Here is a 22004-nt window from a genome sequence, read left to right as displayed (position 1 = left end):
CGACCATTGGATCATGAGATATATATATATATATTTTTTATATGATCATTGAAGTCGGTTTTTTTTGCAAAAAATTACTTGTATCATCACAGTTTATATTTAACAAAAGTAAAAAAATTAACAATTTGTAAAAGTATATATAGATAAATCATAACGATTGAATCGCCTCTACACATGCTATGATGTTACTTAACTTACCTGCGTACTAGCATTTTCAACGCGAATAGAATTCAACAAGGTCAGCTTTTTATCAATCATGCTTGTATATTAGTGCATTTAAATTTATAGATTCTTGTAAATTCAGTGTTGTCACAGATTTAAATATTTCAAACTATTTCAGGTTTTTACTTACTCCGGGAAAATTGAGGTCAGAAAAAAAGCACTACGCACTAAATAATTTTGTTTTTTTCATTTTAATTTTCAAAAAGCACCAAATGTAGTGCTTAAACAACTAAGCTGGCAACTATGGTAATTGCATCGGCGTTTCAGCCGCACACTGAATTGCACCCAACTCACTCAAAGCGTAGACGTTCTGCTCATTTTCCCATTCGAAACGCACTCAAAGCGCTCATTCCTAACAGCTGAGAAATTGCGCAAGCAGTGCAACAGCAGTGGCTCTGCACGAAGCCGACATAGAACGGCGCGTGCGAAAAAGCAAGAGCGCAACACATATGTCCATGCGCGAAGAGCGCATAAAAGGGAATAGGGAAAAATCGAACGACGGCCACGAAGGCAACAATGCGAACGACGACGACAGCGAAAATGGCCAAACAGCGGCGCTGGCCAAACAGCAAATTCACTCATAAAAATTTAATGGTGGTGTTCGAATCGTTTGCAAAGCCCAGCGGATAATTACAAGCGAATTTCTTTGTGAAAAAGTAACTTAAATTCTTTGTTGAATTATTCATATAATATTAAAGAAGACAGGTGTTTGTGCAGCCCGTGTCGCAGTACAACGAGGTATCGAACCAAATGCTATTTATTTAGTGCAAGCAGCAACAACGCGACTTTGTGTCTTTTGTGAAAAAATTCGATTTCAGAGAACAAGTAGCGGTTTAAATAATTAGCTGCAAATTGCGAATTTAGAATTTGCCGCAAAAGAATTGAAGCAAATTAACAAAAAGCGATTGCCATACCAAACTTTTTGAGGAAGAAAAGGTGTTTTGTTACTTGAAATTTGCAAGTTTATTGAAAATTTGTTAGTGCGCCACGCCAACATTTTTGACGCTGCGTCTGCCGATTTTAATTCCCCCTTTCTACCGCACTTAAGAATTGGTGTGGAAATAACTGCAAACAACAAATAAAAATTAAGTTGTGTTTTTGCTGTAATTTTGCCTGTGTCTTGTCAAACGGAGCAATCAAGAATTTTATAGTGCGTGTTCAAAATTACTCGGTGCAGAATTACTCGGCGAATAATTGCAAACAGTGCCGTGCAGTGAGTTTCTTGCATAAAACAAATTAAGTTTCAAGTGATTTTCTGAAATTATAAAAACCTAAAAAACGCCCCTTTTTACGCGACAAATACTAGTGTGCGTGTGTCTCCATAAATAAAAGGAAGAAAGGAACCCTTTATCGAGATTTACTGGATTCTAATTGCATTTTGTAACGTTTTGTGACTTCCACGTCTGCGACGCCGATTGAGGAATACATAAAATGAGGAATGTATAAAACAGTGAGAAACAAAAGTAATAGAAAGCCCATACAAAGCGAAGAAGAACTAACTAAAAAGGAGTTGTGAATGCAAGGAACGCAGTAGAAGCAGCAAAAACAAAAAAGGTAAAATAAAAATTTTCACATGCAGCCGGTCGCCGCCAGCCAGGAACAGACCTTTGTCTGACTGGAATATGAATTCGTGGCTGCTGCTACTAAATTCCATAATGTCCATTTATTTGCTTGCGTATGTTCGTATGCACGCTGATTGTATGTTTAGGAATTAGTTTTCCAATAAATTTTTGCAGTAATTGTATGGGCAGGTTTCCTTCATAGCTATATTTAAATGCCGCCCGGCCGGCTAGTAATTGGCGCTCCAAAGTAGGCCCCATACATTTGTACATGCGCTCGGAAATGTCGGCAACACTCGAAATGCAGTTTTTATGCGCTTCCAAAAGCATTAAATAAAGAAGCGGTAGTTGTTGCAAGTCCCAAATACTGTGACGTTTGTCCGCAGCTAACGTCTTTCGCAGTCGCAGTCAACGTTGCCGCCGCTTGAATTGATTTTTTTCTTCGCCGCTGTGGCTGCTGCTACCTCCCTGTCTTGCGCGGTCCCCTTTTCAATTTGCGTATTCTCTTTTAGCTCTGCTTTGTGCTGTATTTTTTGTTTTCTTGTTTGATTTTTATTCTTTTATATTTTCTGTCTTCTACTTCTTGATTGTTTGCTTTCTTTTGTGTGCCGCGCACATATATATGTACATATGTACTGTATTTCGCGTAACTACAATTATCGACTGCAATTCACGCGCAGTCGTTGTGTGTGTTGGATATGGGCTGCGACGCTGGGCCGCCTCTGCTACGGTCATGGCAGCGCTGCTTGCTGCGCATGCATTTCCTCCTTGCAGTTCTGGATTTTAAAAAGGAGCATTTTAATTTACAGTTGCATGCGTTCATAAAATTAAAATATGTATGGATATGTAAATAGAAAAGTATGATTGATGTAAAAGCTATTTCACATTTTTATTTATGTAATTCAAATTAATTTCTTAACTTTTTATGGCGGAAGAAACTCTGAAGGTGCCAAGCACACTACGAAAATTCCTTTTTATTCTTAATTGCAACGTCTTTCATATGTTTTAGGTATTATCAATTAAAGCTTTTTTCTGTTTTATTTTATTTTTATTACTTTTTTATAACTTTTTGTATGCCAACTTTTCGGTTCGTCGTGCCATGCTTTGTGTGTCGCCATGTCACTGGCCGAGATTCTACTATCCTATTCGCACGGGTCAATTACCGACAGTTGCCAAGTTTTTTTTTTTGTTGTTTGCTTCGATTTCTTTATCTATTTGCTCTATTATTCATGCAAACATACATTTTTCGTTTGTATAATTGAATATTATATTAGGAAAATTTGCATTTCGCCGCCGGAGCGTGTTTTTATTTTACAAATTAATCTAGTGGATGTTAAAGGAGAGTCTCTTGCTACATTGAAATGATAAATTGTTTAGCTTACATAAAAAAATGGCTTTGATTACATTTATTTACATATCTATCACATATTGAGATTCATGCATAAATTACTGCTGTGTATTCGATCGCCTTGGGGTTATTGTACTCAATGGCATAAAAACGAAGAGTTAACCAAACAGCTAGCTAGACAAACTGTTGCGTCTCTAAAATTATGTGTGTTTATGTAAATCAATAAACGCTGACAACAAGACGGCAACAATAAAAGTATAATCTTAATCACTCGCTGATGTTTACATACAAAATCGCAAAATTTTGGTCACTGACCTCTGTTCTTCAACGTTTTTCTTCTTTTTTTCGGGTAAGTAGTATTCGCATTACGACTACAAAACTAATCCCACGACAATCTACTCTACTTATTCGGAACGAGCCAGGTGAGGTGCCTATAAGTACCCATCTAACCAAGGACTGTCACTCTATCAGATTCCTCAGAAACTCCTTGAGGGAAATTTTGTGCCGTCACAACAATGCCAATTTATTCCTTTCGACTAACCGCTCAACGTCGGGTAGTTGAAAAATCGAAAAGGAACGATTGGTGGACTAGTTATTTGCGAGCGTCGAAAGGAAACAGTTTGTCGACTAACTGAAGTGAAAGAACTTTTACAAATACTACGAAACTACCTACTTCAACTTAGATTCTGTAAAAAATTTTAAGTTGAATGTAGGGATTTAAATTACGAAAAAACAACTATTTTTTGTATGATTTTACTCAACTTCATGATAATTCTTTTAACATTGGGTTAAAATTTCCACTTTTTAGTCAAAACTCCAAATTTAATTTGTAATTTTATGTCTAAAACAACATCGAATATATTTATTGGCTCAAGAGACCTATAGTACCTAAAATTTGGCAGTACATTTTTTTCTGGAATATTTTAACCTTTTAACTCCTACCAGAATGTGTCTCTTTCAGCAATTTTTTTAAGTTACAATTTTTTTGTTAGTTTTTTATATAAATATGGATCATGCTTTAATCAAAACCACTTAAGTCAAACTTTCAAACTTTATACAAAACGTAGAGAAATTCAACGAATTTTCATCTAAATTTTTAACTTTTTAATATGAATTTTTTACAAAAATTTTGGGTACGCAGATAGGCCGGCTATGTAATTCTAGTGAAAAAGTACAAGTTTTAAGCTGCTAAAAAATCACGTTGATTTTTAATGAATTTTTTTTTCAACGGATTTTGCGATTTTGTGCATATAATAATATAGCGTTAAGTTTTTTAATTTTGTTTGCAAACGGACAGGCGCATTTTATTCTACGATAAAAATTCATTAAAACTCGATGCGATTTTTTAGCCGCTTAAAACTGACACTTGTTTTAGCAGAATTTAAAAAAAAATTATCTATCTGCTAACTCATTTTAAAAAGTTCAAAATATAGTCGAAAATTCGTTAAATTTTTCCAAGTTCTGTATAAATTTTGAAAGTTTGACTTATGTGGTTTTGATTAAAGCATGAACCATAATTTTTATATAAAATAAAAAATAAATGTTATCTTGAAAAACGTTGCAAATATTAAAGAAATAAACACAATGCACTCACACTTGATCGTCGTTGTACCTACGTGATCAAAACTAAAGGTTAAAACACCATTTTTTTTATCAAATGTCGGTAAATTTGCAGTTTTATAAATACTTTCGGGTAAATTTCTTATTTATTTTGTGATGTTTATTTATATATGTTTGTATTGTTATATATTTTAAATATTAAGAGTTAAAAATCGTTATTTTAGGTTTTTATTGAACAAGAGCATGTAATCGTTTAATTTTTATTTTTTCGTTCAAATTTAATCGTTATTTTGTAATCTTTTTTCCATAAAAAACAATCGTAATTTTGGATTTTTATATTCGTCTGTAATTGTTTAATCATTACCATAGAGACTTAGTTTTTATAACGTTTTAAACCTTTTATGATCTTAAATGTAAATGTGTAGATGTTAGATGTAAATAACAGTTATAACCTGATCGAAAAAATAAAAATCGAAAATAACTAAAAAAAATATCGAAAAAATAAAAACATTAAACAACTATTAAATTTGATCCGAAAAATATAAATTAAATTTAAACTCTTAAAAATATAAGTATGTATTGTTATGGACATCATAAGTGTTACGGTCCCTGTTCCGTTATAATGGAGATGATTTGTAGGAACTTTTAAAATACTTTCAGATACAAAAAGTTAAATCTGAAAGTCGGTTATGGTATGATTAAAAAAAATAGAAAATAAAAGTTTAATTTGTTGAGAAAAATATAAATCAAAATTTAACGGTTAAAGTATAACATATATATATGATATGATATACGATATATATCATAACTACGGTGACCATATTTATGTAAGCCGAATACGGGACAAAAAATAATTTTGCTAGTTTTTTCACAAAAGCTAATAGATCTACCGTTATTTTTTGTTCTACAATTTTTTGTTAGGGAAGCAAATGAGCAGCACCTTGCACTTGTACTTTGTTATACACAATTTCAATGAGTTACAAAACTACAAAGGAAATTTTTTTCTAAAGATCCTGATTAAAAAGTTATAAATTTTCGTGAAACTTTGCAGAATTAATTTTCATAGTTCTTGCACAAAGTTGGATTTATATGGTTTTTGTTAGGAAAACAGCATTACTTTGATAAAAAAAAATAATAAACATTAAATCAACAAAATAAAAGTAGCCAAATATTTTGTTAAAATGTCGAGTCCTAATTTATATTTTGGTCACTGTATGTGTTCCTCGATTAAGGATATAAAGTAATTAAAATACCAGGACAATTGGCCAAAAAAGAGGACTGTCCCGTATAATAGAGGACGGATGGTTACCGTAAGCCTCCACTTAAGCAGCTAGAAACATAAAATTTGGCAATATTTTTATTTATCATGAGAGCTTGAAGTGAAAATCAATAAAAAAGGACCACTATAACTTTAGAGTTCCATGCAACTGATTGTACAGATATGATATTTTGCTTTATTTAGACAGCTAAAACCAAGACATTTTTTATTATGTTGTCCTATTAATCATAAAAGGTCTACTGAGAAAAAAAGCAATATCGAAGTCTTATAAGGTATACTGGCCGCGATGAGACGATCTTAACATTTTGACCACATTTTACTATTTTTCGTTCCTTTGTTGAATGGTCATTATATTCTATAAAAAAAAATCCTCAAAAAGAAGTTGTTTAAAAATCGCGTTGAATATTTTTTTGGTGGAAGAAAATTAGTGATAGCGTCAGAGAAAAAGTATTTAAAATCAACGCCATTTTTTAGCAACTTCAAACATGAACTTTATTATACTAAAATGTAATAACTTATAAAACCGCATACATACCAATTTTCAAGAAATTGTAAATTAAATTTGGATCGCTATTTTTTATCAAATTTAACCGTTATTTTATAATATTTATATATTCGATGAAGAATAATCGTTACTTTTGGACTTTTACTTTTTCGCACAATTTTTTATTTTTAAGTCACAAAAATAGCAATTAAATCTGACCGCAAAAAGTAAAAATACAAATTTAACGGTTATTCATCGAAAATAACGATTTTGTACGGAATTAAAAAAAATCGTTTTATTTAACGGTTATTTTCGGTCCCTGTATTTTATTGAAAATGTCATTAAATGTAAGCTTATAAAAAATTCAAAAAATTTTATCAGCCGTTCGGGTTTTTACTGGTTTTAAAAAGAAGTAGTAGTAGAGTACTGTGTGTGTTTCTCCCAGCAACCATACTACATAGTTCTGACTAGGGATGTTAATTTTTCGCCTTTTTCCGATCCCGGGATTTTCGGGATGGCGTTGTCACAATCCCGGGAACCCGGGATTAGTCCCGGGATTTAGATATTAATTACTTTTCAACAACGTGAATCGAAAAAATTGCTTGCTTGCAATGAAATAAATAATAAATAAATGGGTTTGAAACCTACTTTTTTATTTAAAGTGGCGTTTTTGTTTTCTCTCTGACGTCAGGATTTATTTTAAAGGACTTTGTAATTCCAAAGGTATGGTTAATTCCAAAAATTGTTTTAAAAATTCAGTGCAATGTAGAATAAAAATATGGGTACCAATGCAAGAGGAAATTTCTTTAGAATTTAAAAAAATTTAAATTTTTTGGATTCACAAGGACGAAAAGGTATTTTTTTAAGCTCATACATTTAGAAGGACGAAATTCGAGGATGTTATCGAGTTTATATAAGTCCTTTACATATAATTTTTTCAAAAACAAATATTGCGAAATATCCAGTATACAATTTTAAACGGACATTTTCAATACTTACCAGTCCTTCTGCACCAAAAGCTTGAATCTTTAAATTCTACAGGATTTCCTCTTTAATTTGATACCCATAGTTTTTTTCTGAGCACATTTCACTGAAATGTTTAAATCATTTTTGAATTACTGACGTCAAAGTATTGATTTTTGTGTATACAATTTACTATCGCACGGTGTTACATGTATAATGAGCTAGACATTTATAAAAAAAATATTTATTATTAAATAAAAAAATAAATATAGCCAATACTGGACAAGAAAAGGAGTTTCTATTTTTGCCATCAGTGCAAATTACGAATCCCGAAAATTATTAGCCAAGAATCACGGGATTTTTGGGACCTTGAATTCAAGAATTGGCTAACCGATTCCCCGAATTTCAACACTGTTGGTTTTCTAATTGGCTTTGCAATTCAGAGGTCAGCATGTTTCTCACACTGAACATTGAAACTCAGTTTGTCGCAATAAAAAAGGAAATAAACTTTTTATGATATTTCTCTTAAGTGCAATATTTCAACTGTGGCTCAAAAATGTGAAAAATTGAAACGTTTTTTAAAAGCTTTATGTGCTTATTGCATTCAATTACTCAACGCTTTGACTTTATGTTTCTGATTCATTCGTTTTTATTAAGACTTTTATTACGCCCATAACGCGCTTGTTATATGGAAAATTTTGTAGCGCTCTAACTGTATACAACAAATCAGCTACAGGCAAACAAATGAGCTGATAATACATAATTATCGTATATCTACAATTTTTTACACACATACTACATACATATGTATGTAGATATCTATGTTGCGATCGTCAGTAACAGGTTTTAGTAAAATTACACTATGAAGCACTGGGAATGTATGCAATAGATAAACAACTCCGCAACCAGTCAGGCATTGAAGTAGCTCAAGCAGTCATCCTCCATCCAGCCAACCCAACAATCTACCAACCATTCAAGCCGTCATTCAACAAAACCACAATTAGCTAGCCAGCTAACGTTCACGCGCGCGCGCACATAGAGAAGTGCTAACGACACTTGAAGATTTTCCAGCCGGCTAGCATTCATAACCATCTATTTGTTGTACATTGTTCCGTAACTACTTAAGCTCAGAGCGTAGAAATTGTTTCTATTACTTTGTTGCATTTCTGCATTGCATGCAACAGCAAAAGTAGCAACAATCGCGACTTGCGCTTCTTACAACTTCTTACTTCTATTTACACGTTCAAGAAATGCATTTGCCCTGCCACCATCGAATTGTTGTCTGCCTCCTCCTATCGCCTCTATTCCGCACACATACTTACCGCTATATGTTCGTAATTGAATGTATACTTTGTTGCTCGAATCTATTAGAAGTTGCAATTTACTTGCCAAGCATTTCCTTTTTATTTCAATTCCCAGCCGGACTGTGGCTTGTGTATATATTTACCAGTTTTTTTCTACCTTTTATATGTCTGCTTTACGTTTCTTCTAAAAGTACTTTGAAGAAAGCTACTTTTATACATACATACATATACATTTAAATAGGTAGCAAATTGAATTGTGATTACATTTCGTTGCTTCGCTTCACTCGGCTTACCATTCGGATTATTGCCTAGGCCGACGGACCACCAGTCGACTCGACTCCACCCGAGCGCTTGTGTCGCGTCGCTTAGACAGCAGCAAGCCTTTCAACCCGTTAACCCGGTATTCAAGAAAGTTTTCCTTGAAATATCGTATTTTTTAAACAGTTTTTATCCTAACGAGCAATTTTTGCGACTAGCTTCATATTTTGCCAGAGTTTTTTTTCGAAATCTCTGCTCTCTTTCTCATTAGTATGCTTTCCACTCACCGTTCTTAACCACTTTTCATTTGCTCAGGCTGCAAGCGTAAGTCTATTAGATTTTCATATTTCCTGTCGACTAGTTTGGTATACGGAATTTATGGTTGTTTTCTTTTTACGTCCTTTTAAACTATTTTCAGCAGTTTACTAATGTTGATGTCTGAAGTATGCTTGAATTGTGGCTGGAAGTCTGAAGTACGTATATCTAAAGTGGTTTTCAAATAGTAAAAAAAAAGATGTTGGCAGTGAACTATGAATAAATGAATACGGCAAACTTAACAGTGCTATTCACATTTATGTTTCGATTGGCACTTTTAAGTGTGGAGTTTTTTCCCAAACGTACTTATCGTTCAAAAGTTCTCTAAAATGGAAAAAAATTGGTTATAATTGGAGAGTGATTTTCGGAGCCTTTTACTCTGAAAAAAAGTGTACAATAATTAGAATGGAAGCAGAAAAACTGCTTCACAGTGGAATGCCCCGATCGAATTAAACTTATATACTATGTTATGAATATGAGCAGTCAACGATTTGATAAACTTTCCGAAAAATATAAGTTCTGCTGTATCGCATAAATCATAAGTGGCATAAGTAAAAACATTTTTTGTCTGGGGCTTATTGCCGTCATCCCTTGTAAAGTTTAGTTTGGAGACAAGCCAGTTTCAAAGTTGCTCCATCTTCAGAGTAATTTTTCAGAGCTCTTCCCAGAAATGATATGGAATACGGCACACCGTCGAGTCCGAGCTGTCTTCAGAACAAACTTGTCAAGCAATGACGGAAATACGTTCCAAAATCCATGGTCTTCTATTACTGTCGGAAGATTTAACCAACACCGGGGGAATTTTAGTACTCGCAATGAAAGAAAGGTAGTGGTTAACGTCGAAAAAACAAAACAAGAAAGTTGTTTCTAATAGCGGTCGCCCCTCGGTAGGAAATAGCAAACATCAGAGTATATTCAGCCACGAAAAAAGCTCAAGAATACTATTGCCGTTCGGAGTCAGCGTAAAACTATATGTGCCTCCCTTTTGAGGTTGAGACCTCAATGGTTGAGACCTTTGGCTTTCTGTATACTTTTTTATCTCTAATCACTTGATAGAAAATCAAATCCAGTTTTTATAAACTTTCACATTTATTTCTCTTCCATGCACACTCAGAGCACAAATTTCTTAAACCGTTACACTGTACAAGTGTTTACCTCCACGTCACTAATCAGAATGGAATAGAGAGCCACGTTATTTTGCAACATTTTATCCCACATCTTCATTTACTTTGTTCTCCACTTTTCGCTTACTTTCTGCATTTGTTGTCTAAGGCCAACGACACGCTATTCCTAACACACTTTCTATACCGTCCCCCCAAAGCCCCCTAATGTCGCACAGTCTAGTCTGTCGTCAACTCTTTCCAACAACTAATCCCCCAGTCTTCGCTTACTCGCTTATAGCCGACGGGTGCTGCTAATACCTCCTAATTCGACGTGCTAGACTCGTGCTTCCAGTTGCTGGAATACATAGAATGCTACCGAATGTGCGCTTATATGCCTTGCTAGTCTAGTGTCGAATGTATTATTATGCCTGTAAGCAAAGTTTTGCTTGTGCTCGTGTTGCCTTCTCGGTGGCATGAGGTGATGCACTCTTGTTTTATGCGGTTTCGCGTACGACCTCTGTGTGTGCCACTTATCCATGGCTATAGGAGGGCTATAGCACACTTCAAGTTCTTGCTTTGCTTGCTGGCCTGACTACTCGCCGGACGGCATGAATGTCGTTTGTTTTTTCTTGCGTCTCCACTTTACACATACATATGCGTGCATTTTCTGCAATTTTCCTGCTCTCTACTTTGGCTTAGCACATTCATAGGCTTGTATGTATTTTTCCAATTATTTTATGTATGGTGGCTGCTGTGTACATGGATGTGTTTGCCGCTGTTGTGGTAAATTGCCTGTGGTGTTGGTATTTGGCTCATTCACAATTACAATACGGCACATTTACAACAACAATTACCACATGCGGCGATCAACTTTGCTCACATGCATTTGCGGTATTGTGTGAGTGTGTGCGTGTATAATCAGGCCGTTGTATTGAAAGGAAGTCGCATCAAATTACCTGCACCTTCTCCATAACTACTCATCGCATTGGCTTTTTATACTCACCACCTCCTCCTACCTTGCGGAGCGGCACATTTTAACACGGTGTGCTCTTCAGGTTACTTAACCACCTTAACGTTCCTTTTTCAAGCCTATTTTCGGACATATCCGCGCCTGTGTTTGGGTTTGTTGAGTTGAGTTGGCATTCACTCGCGCTGTAAGCAAATCTAAAAGTTCAGAAACAGCAGCTATAGCTGACCGCGTGCACCACTCGTGTAACCCCGACAATCGCGCAAACTAACTTTTCGCTAAATCAACATGCCTTTGTTCCAACACACAGTTTTCATTTCTTCCTTTTTCTCGATTATATTTTTGTTATTCTTTTTTCACTTTTGCTTCGGAATTTTTGAAAATTTCTATTGCAATAGTTTGTTGACTAACTATGTACGTCGACGACTGCCCTGTCTGGCCCTGACTACTAACCCTGCCTGCCTGCCTGCCTGCCTCGTCAACTGTTGGCATTTGAACTTTACTGGTAGTTTGCTTCCCTACTTCGGCGTTGTATTTCCACGAGAATTTCATCAGTCTCTTATGCCCTTCCATCACTTGATTGTGCGCACCTTTTGTCGTTTTATTGCATTTCTACACCAAAAGCGTAAATGCAATATTCTCGTTTTTCTTACGTTTACGCTCTCCCTTTATAAATCCATCCACAATGCTTACAAAGCGAAAAAATATTGCCGGCACTCAGTGATTTACGCCTGTCTGTCTGTAGACCACCTAACTGCTTTAAATGAACGGTGGAAACCTTTGGGCAAAATCTCATTCAGTGGCTTTGTTATTGATTTTTCATGAGCACCTAAAGGTGTGAAGACTGCCGCGAATATTGCGAAATTCGAATAGTTTCATTTATTTTGTTGAGCTTAGCATCAATTCCTAATTCGTTGAAATTTTTGGAGTGAACTTACAGTTTGCAATAAATGCGGATTTATTGAGGTTTTTCATGCAAATATGTAGCATATTTTCCTCTTTATGACAAATTCCAAAGCTACCCTGAGCTGTAATTACATTCAGCTACTTTTAAGCGCAACAGCACAGCAAACAACTTTTAAGTCTTCCTCAAGGAATGTATTAGTTGGGCTAGAATGGCTGCCACCAGGCAGAGCTCGGAGGCACACCTAGGCTGGAATAGCCTATTAGTATACCCCTGGCGGAAGCTATGTATTTGTTTATTTTCCTCCCTTAATGATTGAATCACTGAGTGCGTTTCATGAATCACACCAAATTTATAATGTTCGCTCAGTTTAGGTGAGCTATGTAATCTAAAAAGTACTTGTTGAAGAAGTCGTTACGCGTTTGGCTAGGGCGGGGCAGTGCTCTCAACCTCTTCTGCGTCCGTGCAGCTGCGGCAAAAATCGTTGGTTGGGTTTCTCAACCTTTATCCATGCATGCCCATCAGGCAGTACCCGGTTTTTAGCCCGCTTTACATACATTTTTGGCTAAATTTGCCTGGTAATATGGCAGGTGGTTTCCACAGCCTACTTGATATCGGATATTTCCGTCCGTCTCCTTGTCAGCTCGTCGTATATGTAGTTACCAGGAATGTTCCTGCTTCCAGGTACCCTCACAACAGTCAAGAGGCATTTTGATGCCAGCAAGTTAAGAATCCTTTCGTATTCTATGACTACTTTGGACATTATTCCGTTTGATTTGAGAGATTTAATAGCAGCTGGGTTGTCAGAATGAATAGTGAAAAGCCGTCTTGGAGGCACGGAGGTTATCAGCCACCGAGCGGCCTACATTTTGGCGTTTAGCTCTTTTTCAAAAAGCCACAATGGATGGATAAACGGAAACTGAGGTTTAGAGCGAGTTCAGAGTAAATCTCGCTAGCCTTTCTTTGGTTAAGCTTGGAACCATATGTGTATATAGCCGCCGACCCTGGGTTTATGACTGTGGCACCTTCCTATTCGTTCCTCTCTGGGATTTTTATAGAGAACTTGTTGTCTAAACGGAGTACAGGGGTATATCTAATGCAAGGCATGTCCATAAGTGAGGTTAGATCGTTCGCCCACCTCTATCAATTTAATGATTTTTAAATATGATTTACTTAACTTTTTTAATCATTACTCAATAACTAAAGGGTGTCACATAATAAGTTGATGCCAAACTAATAATCTATTGCCTTGAAAAATTATTAAACCTAGCTCTCGCTTCTCGAGCTTAATTGCCTTTATACGCAAATAAGTGTATTTGCATCATAAGTTAAGTTTATAAATGCTAAAAAACTTCGCAAATCTTACTAATCTAAGTTTTTGTTCCTTTGTTTTTGTAAATATGCTTTTTTCATGACTTCATTCACTTAAATGTGCGCATATTTAAATAATCACCACTATACCCCAATACAATCTATGAGTTCACACCTTATCGCCTAATGATTCACAGGTAGAAAAGCGACAACGAACTAAAAAGCAAAAAAAAAACACAAAGCGCGCGTTGATCGCAAGTTCACATGCTATGGTTGTTGTTGTTTCATTAATGTTATTTGTTTTTATTTTATCTTCCAACTATTTTGCTATTTTAAGTATTGTCTCAACTTCAAAGTGGCCACTATTTGTTATTTTGATTTATTAATTGTATGAATAGCTTGGGCGTTAGCACGTGAAGCTTAGCTTTTTAAAACTAACAGGTGGGCGACGGCGAAGCGAAACTATTTAAAATTTGCTTATGTCGTACTCCATAGGTCGGCGGTTGTTTTCAAAGTAAACGCTTTTCGACTTTGCTCAGTCATTTATTTTTATTTATTTTTTGTTAAATTTTAATTTTCATTTTACATTGTTTACCCACTTTGTAAGTATGCATCTGAAAAGGTTTATGTTTGTCAAAGCACTGCATGCAAAAAGCGGAGTAGATGTTGTGTGTGGCTAATTTTATGAATGTAATAAGTATGGATATATAATCAAACTGACTGATTCATAAATGCAATTCAGATTTTATCGCAAATAAAATTCATAAAAATTTCGAGTGCACGATAAAAAAAAATTCCACCCGAAAGTAAATAGGTTTTCTTGAGAAATCTAAATCTAACTTTAACAGGTCCAATATTGATATTGAAGCTGGCCTCTTTGGTTAGAGTTGCTGTCACAGGTTAGCAGGGTACGACACTCGCGACGAAATCTTCAAGTGTCTGCTACTGACATCGCCGGCACGTAAAGCCACAGACCCGTTTCCTCTGTAGACAACCAAGCTCATTTCTAACGAAGCTCTTATTTGACTCTGAAGTGGGTTGTAGGTATTCCAAATCTGGGGCATTTCTGACTGGAAAACGCTCGCGTAGGTAATATGATAGTCACGGACTGAAGTGTGCAATAAAAATCTCCGCACTAAACCCACATTCCATCTTTTATTCAGCTGGAGAGACGACTATGGCGTCTAAGCAGTGGGTACAATCTCGAATCCAGTCACTACGGCTAAGGAATATTGTGCGCGGTTTGAGGTTTGATTTTCCTGAGAGAAGCACCCATATCCACCGGCTGGGACATTTCCGCTTGGAAAACGCTTGCATGGACTAATCATCATGCATCAGACTGAGTTGTGCAGTAAAAATATTCGCACTGAAGCCACATTCTATCTTTTATTCAGCTGGAGAGACGACTATGGCCTTTAAGCAGTGGGTACAATCTCGAATACAGTCACTACGGCTTAGGAATATTGTGCTAAGTTTGTGGTTGTTCCAGGTTTTAGGGTTGAGATAGCCTACCTGTACTGATTCGAGTAGTACGTTCATACCCTCCGCGTTGGCAGGATCTCGGTAAACCAACCTCTGAGCTGTTTGACGATACAATCTTCAATAAAGGCTGGCCACCAGGTCAGTGCTTTCTAGGTTAGTATGGGTCAAACTTTAACCCGAAATGAATGTGAAAGGCAAACCGAACGTTGACACAACCCTCTGCTCTTCGACTTCAACATTGGCCCAGCTTCAGAAGATTTCCTATTGTCGGATAGCACTCACGATCAGAATGGTGTATTAACTGTAGGCTAAAATTGGGTGCTGCAATTTCCGCAGATGGTCGGAGTTACCATTTGAGTTCAAAGTATTTGTTAGACTCGTATTTATAGCCTAATTTGACTCATATTCAGCTACATATATAGTCAACGAGAGAGAAAAAACTTGTAAACCAAATAGAACCATAGCCACAAAGCGTGGGTGACAGACCATAGATACATACAACGCAATTGCTTGGGAAATGAACTAGCGAGAAAAGGAACCTCCCGATCTCACGTCAACTACCACAAGCCCAACTTCACCTTTCTGCAAAATAAAGCTTAACGGGCAACTGGAAAATAAAATTTATGGTAAACAAACAAGTAGACGATGGTCGACAGAACCCATTTGTAAGACGACCGGACGAATCTGGTGTAACATCTGTAAGAAAAGATATCTGACTCACTCATTTTAAAGGACGCAATATACTTCGGCATATGGCTGGAATTACATATAACCAGATACTGCTTTATGGAGGACTATTGGCAGAAAGGGATTGCCGGCGCACGGTTTCTATGAAATTGAAATTCGCCTAACTGGCGCTGGAGTCATGCAAAAGTCCATCCGTTAGGGGTAACCAGTTTCGAGATATTCAAAGACGTACCACTATTTAAGCTCGGTAAAGTTTTTTAGAACTTGTGTGTAACCTGTATGAAAACTATTATTTTTTTACGAAGAAATATGCTTTACAGATGATGGAACTTTAGGGCGTTTTGCCGAAGGTGGTAAGAGTGGGACGTCTGATCTTCATATCGCTTCTCATCTATCTTTACTAAAAGACCCAAGATATATTTTTTTTTACTTTCAGCAGCCTCTATATGTACAAAAATATTCAAAGACATATGTACAGTGGTCGAAAAAATTATAGCCACACCATATTTTTACAAGTTTTAACATATACATTTATTTATTTGTTATTTAATTTAGTTTATTTTCTCATAAAACTATAGTTCATTCTTAAAGAAACCCCGTGTACATCCAGGTTTCAAACTTTGTGTAATATTAACAAAAAAAAAAACAAGCAAAAGCACACCTGACTTCAGTTCTCTTATACAAATTTAGAAGCACCGTTAATTTTTTCATGATCAAATGATCGGATCTAAACCAAATTAGTGTGGGAAGAAGAAGAATTATCGAAATCATGGTCCAAAGTTGTGCGGTGACATACATTAAAAAAAAATGTTCCGACGAATTGATAACCTTCCCCTATTTTGGAATTCGGTTGAAAAGTCCAGAAACTTTTGTAAAAAAATCGAACTTTTTTAATTAGATCTCCTAGAAAGTTTCTGATTATGCAGTCTCTTCGAGTCAAGAACACTGATATATCATATTAATATTTTTTTTTTTAAATTGTCTTGCAAAAATGCTTTAGACTCAGGGGAGAATGGCGAACTTTTTTTTTGTGGTACGGTCTATTGTATAATCATACATAAGCATTCCGACAATTTAGTACAGCAAACAGGTTTTGAATAAAAATTTTTAACATTTCACTGCATTGAGGTTTTGCCCTCGCAACTCCAGCTGCTAGATTTCTACACAAAACAGCTTAATTATTATTTATTTCCTTTATTCTTGTACTCATTACTATTTTTTTATTTATGTATTTTTTTTTCATAAATTTTTGCTTCACCTTCTTTGCTTTGCCAAAAATATCTGCATTTTGCGCTCTTTTAGTTGCTTTGTTTGCTTGCTCTTGTTCCTCCTGGTAACCACAAGTGCTGCCTGCCGCCTTTTATGTTGCCTGCTATATGCTGTAAATTTGTTGTTGGCATTATTTTATTTTATTTATTATAACTTATAAGCGGCAGTTCAACCACTTCACGTTTGAAAGCAGCGGCCACAGCAGCCAGCAACCAGTAGCCAGTAATGCGTTCAACGGTTGTTGCGCCGCGCTCAGGTGAATTTTTCCTACAAATATTTTTTATTTTTGCTCTCCTTTTTGGTATTTCTGATGATGCTTTTACTATTACCATGAAAGACTGTTGTTGCAATTGCTGTTTCGCTACTGTGTTGGCCATATTTTGCTGCAACATCGGCTCTAATTGGCAGTCTGTTGTCGGTTGAGTTTCGCAAAAGTGCTGCTGCAATCCATAAAGCAGCAACTGCATACATACATAAATGCGTTCGAAAAAGGCGATGCACAATTTTTACGTTTTTTTTTATTTAGGTTTTTTGCCTTTTATGTGAAGCAGAGCATAAAGTTTTTCCAAATGAAAATATTGAAATTGGCATGAAAGTTGTGCTTTGATTACGCGCTTGTGTATTCTATTACGAATTTTAAGAGCATTAAAAAAGTGTTGGTGAGTTCATTTAAATTTTTTGATTTGTTTTAGTTTTTCTCACTGTCTGTGCAAAAATATGATTCTATTCCTGCATTGCACACTCTTTGGTCTGTTTGCATTGCTCGTTTCATATTTTTTGTTCTCTGCTCGTCTGCTCTATCAAAATTTAATTGCTTCCTTATACGCTATGACAATTTGTTTAAATTAAATTGTTATTTGGCTGCCATGCAAACACTTACCGAGTAACCGAAGCCAGGTTTTTAACTGTTATATTTATGGCTAATGGCACACTATTAAATGCCGTGTCAAGTGTTTGACTTTTAAGTGCCGTGAAATGCTAAATTTTATTTCACAGCATTTTATTTGAGTTTACGCTGATTTATTTGGAGTAGTTTTGTGTGCCTTTGCCGACACATAACTCTGTTGATTTTTGTTCTATTTAAGTGGTGCGCAAGCGCGCTCTTGTACAATAATAAATCACATTCGACTATAAAGCTACGAATGTTTAACTTAGCACTTCATAAATTAAAGTCTTAGCTTTTTGTTGTTTGTATTTGTGTGTGAATATTTGTTATTACTTTATGGTTATATTGGCATCGCACGAGAGGAGGCCAAAAGTTTTCTCAACGGTACGCAGGCACCTAAGCTTGACCTCATTCCTCCTAAAAACGCTGGAAAAAATTCTTGTCCCTCACATCAGGGGTACTCTTTCGCCAGACATCTTGGCGTACTCTAAGGGCAAGTCCACAGATACTGCGCTACACTCCTTGGTAGAACTCATTGATAAGGCTCTGGAACATAAGGAATATGCTTAAAGGGTATTTCTGAATATTTCCAGAGCCTTCAATAATGTCCATAAGGGAAGCTTGAAGCCGCTATCTACTAGTGGATCAACAGTCTTTTAGACCACAGCAAAATAAGAGCGGACCTAACCGAAATAGTAACACCATCAGTGACGTAATGAATAGCGTCCTGAAAGTTATTGACCAATTAACATCTCGAGCGGGACTAGGGGTTAACGCAAATAAAACGGACCTGATACTCTTCACAAGAATACATACATAAGCTCGCCGTGTGGAGACAACCGAGGTTTGGTAGCATCGAGCTGTCAATTAAGAGCCACACAAAGTACCTGGGAATAGTCTAGGATAGTAAGCTGCTGTGAGATGTAATATCGAGGAAAGAGTGAGAAACCCCAGTAACCAAGTGGTCCATGGAAATACATATGAATTTCTCCTAGCAGACACTGCCATCGCCAATTTGTAAGCTTTCTTGCCTTTTTATAGGAAAAGTAGGCGATCGTTGACTGACCGTAAATCTATTCTGCGTTGCTTGACCAGATTAGATTTTGTAACCGATGATGGGTTTGTTAATAACGCGGCTTGGCTGTCAATATATGATTGTTCTATTTTTATTCCTGACTTTATAAACAAAGATTTCGAATTTTTCAAAGATATTACTTAGAAACAGTTTGAGAATCCTCAGCATTCAATTCATCTTGGCTGTAGACATACATAAGACGATCGTAAGAAAATGATCGTTATAACCATTTCTCGATTTGCTTCTTCCCCAGCCATCTATTTTCCAAAACAAGTTTCTCGATTTTTTTTCATCAAGGTCTAAAAATTTCTCTTCATTTGCTCATTTGGAGATTCATTAATTTACCCTCTGCTTTCACCGAATAGACTACGGTACGTTTAAAATTTTTTTTTTCTGACACCCAGCGCATTTGACATCTTTCGCAAATCTTTGCTTAGATAGGAGCTTAATCATGGCTTCTGGTTTCATCTTAGTTGATGTTTTCTGTCCAACTTACTTTGTTTTTTTATTTACCCATAGATGACTTAAGGGCGAAAACAACCTATTTTACTGACGACAGTAGTTTATGTATGAAAAAACATCCCCTCATATTTAACCGCTCAATTTCGCCGGTTCTAGAATGCTTCTTCAATTAAGCAGTAACAAAATAGAATTTAAAGTGTTCTTGGAACTTGATCCTCTGTAACATCAGCAAAATGAGTGAAGAAGTAACCGCTCGCACCCACCGTAAAATCGACATACGAAGTTTCAAACGTTGTTGTATATCTATAAATTATTTGCCTTAATGGCTGGACTCTCGCATGCATGTTACCGAGGCCGTAATATTTTAGAATATGTATTGGAGTTGAAAAGGGTTGGCCCACTTTCCTTCTTACATAGAATAGCCGTCTGCTACGAATATTTGATAGCAAAATGTTGGGTCTAAGGTAGAAGTAAGACAATATAGGTTCTATAAATCTTTTACTTGTTTGTTGGAAGCACATGCTTCTAACCCAGTTGAGGTTGAGGATGAACTTACCTGCATTATATATGCCAGAATAGTGAAGAAGATGGACAAGCAGTGCTCAAATAAGCTTCATCAGTGGAGGTATAGAACTTCACAGTAAGGCACGCTATTGCGGATTTGTTTAAATGTCAGAAAGTATCCGCAAGAGTTTTTCAGTTTAACATTGACCATAACGACCATTTTTCCCAAAGATTGTCACATCGGTTTGGAGAAATTTTGACTTACTATATCTATCGAATCGACAGTGATTCAACCCTATTTTCCTACTAAAGCTCTTGTGCCCTAAACACTGTGTAAAGGAATTCAAAAAATTTATTAAAAAGTTCGAAAATTTAAACAAAAATTTTAATAATTTGAAAGTCAATGAATAAATTAAATTACTGATAGCCGCTGCTTAGCTTCAAGTTTGAATAGCAGCTATATCACCGACTAAAGCGTCACACCTTTATTATTAGAATAAGCTGTTGACATAACCAACGATGCAGATAAATGGCTAGAAGATCAACTCTACATATAATAGCATGTTAAGTCTACAAAAGTTGTTATTTTCTAAAAACATCGTGGTTTGCATAATACTGCTTATACTACTAACTACGTAAATACGTACCTTCATATGTACAATATATTGATTTTTTTTTAAGTTACCTTTGTCCAGTTATTGTTCGCGCGAATCTGACAAAGGTCAGATGGCAAGCAGTTCTTAATATACAGGGTGGGATAGCTGAACAGATACAACTTAAATGCGAAAAACAACAATTCGCATACCGCCTCTGGTGGTACCTTGTTTTCTGAGTAACCGAAGAGGCTGAGCCGCGTAATAAAGGTCAAATATGAGATTATCACAGAAGCGAAACGTAACGTGGTTAGATAATTCAAGCCGGCCTTGTTCATATCAGTAGAAGAAACTGACAGTGAATAGGCGAAACGTTACGAAAATAACCTAGTGGAGGACGAGCCAAATGGAGCTGTGGAAGAGGCGTTCTTTGCTTACTTCAAACCAAAAACAAACCCGAACTGGGACCGCGTAAGAAACCTAAAACTAAAACTAGTTCGGTGGAAAGGTTTTGTGGAGTCGCTATGATTTCCATAGCAGCCGTATGTGAAACTAAAATAAATGTATAATCGAGAGATTTATTCCTTTTCAGGCGTTTTGTTTTTTTTAGTCCATCCAAGCCTTGGATTTATTAATTTGCTAAGTACCTACTACGCGTTGCAAAAAGCTTATACTTTCTTCTCATACTTAAAAGGGACCGAACCTGTTACAATCTGTTCTGGTTAAGGAATTATTGAACTTGTAAAAGGTCCTTTAATATAAATCTGGTTACTGAATATATAAATAAAATTTTGCTTGCACTCTGTATAATTAAATGCATGCAAATATCTTATATTTTTACTCTTTATTATATCTCATTATTTTGGCTATTTGTTTATGATCAGCTTCGCTTTTTTTCTTATATTTTCAGTCTTCTTTTAGCATCTAAACTTTAGTAAAAATAAAAGAATTAAAAAGAAAAAAACTGGTTTCGCCAGCAACAGCACGCAAACACAGCAAAGAAGAAAGCAATATAAATGATGGCAAGTAAAGTGATTTTTTAATAAATGAAATGAAATATAAAAGTTAACACATGCTGTAGAAATTTTGCTGCTCCAGCGATGCAGCGTGTTAATCAAATCTTTTTCAAATCCGTTTAATGGTATTAGAAATTGTTAAACAAGTTTTAAATTTCTATAAACTGTTCTTAATACTTTGGCAAAAAAAAAACTTATTTAATCTGCTTCAGCGTAGCGCAAATCTTTGACTGAACTATTAAAAAGCGCTTACGATTCGGTTAATATATATTTAGTGTACATTTGACCCATTTCACCACTTCACAAACGGTGCGAGTTAGCAGCACGCAGCGTTCGACTTTCAAAGTGCTTAATGAAACAACATTCACTTGATTTTCAACGTTTTCTACAAGTTTGCGTTATCTGCCGTCTCTCCTTTTACTTGGATTTGGTTGAGTGGCTGTACACTGACAC

At 35.8% G+C, this 22004-nt stretch overlaps 1 protein-coding gene across 1 annotated transcript in view; it reads left to right on the top strand.

The window, feature by feature from the left end:
* Positions 1-861: 861 nt before the first annotated feature.
* LOC118738899 (poly(rC)-binding protein 3) overlaps positions 862-22004 on the top strand; it is a 285579-nt gene continuing 264436 nt past the window's right edge. The window contains exon 1 of the mRNA XM_036469937.1: positions 862-878. The gene's annotated coding sequence lies outside the window, so the exon portion shown is untranslated. The remainder of the gene's footprint in view (positions 879-22004) is intronic.

Source organism: Rhagoletis pomonella, unplaced genomic scaffold (assembly GCF_013731165.1).
Source record: "Rhagoletis pomonella isolate Grant_MI unplaced genomic scaffold, Rhpom_1.0 Rhpom_scaffold_00005, whole genome shotgun sequence".
Lineage (NCBI taxonomy): Eukaryota > Metazoa > Arthropoda > Insecta > Diptera > Tephritidae > Rhagoletis > Rhagoletis pomonella.
The sequence above is the reverse complement of the archived record's forward strand: the minus strand, read 5'-3'. Positions and strand labels throughout refer to the sequence as shown.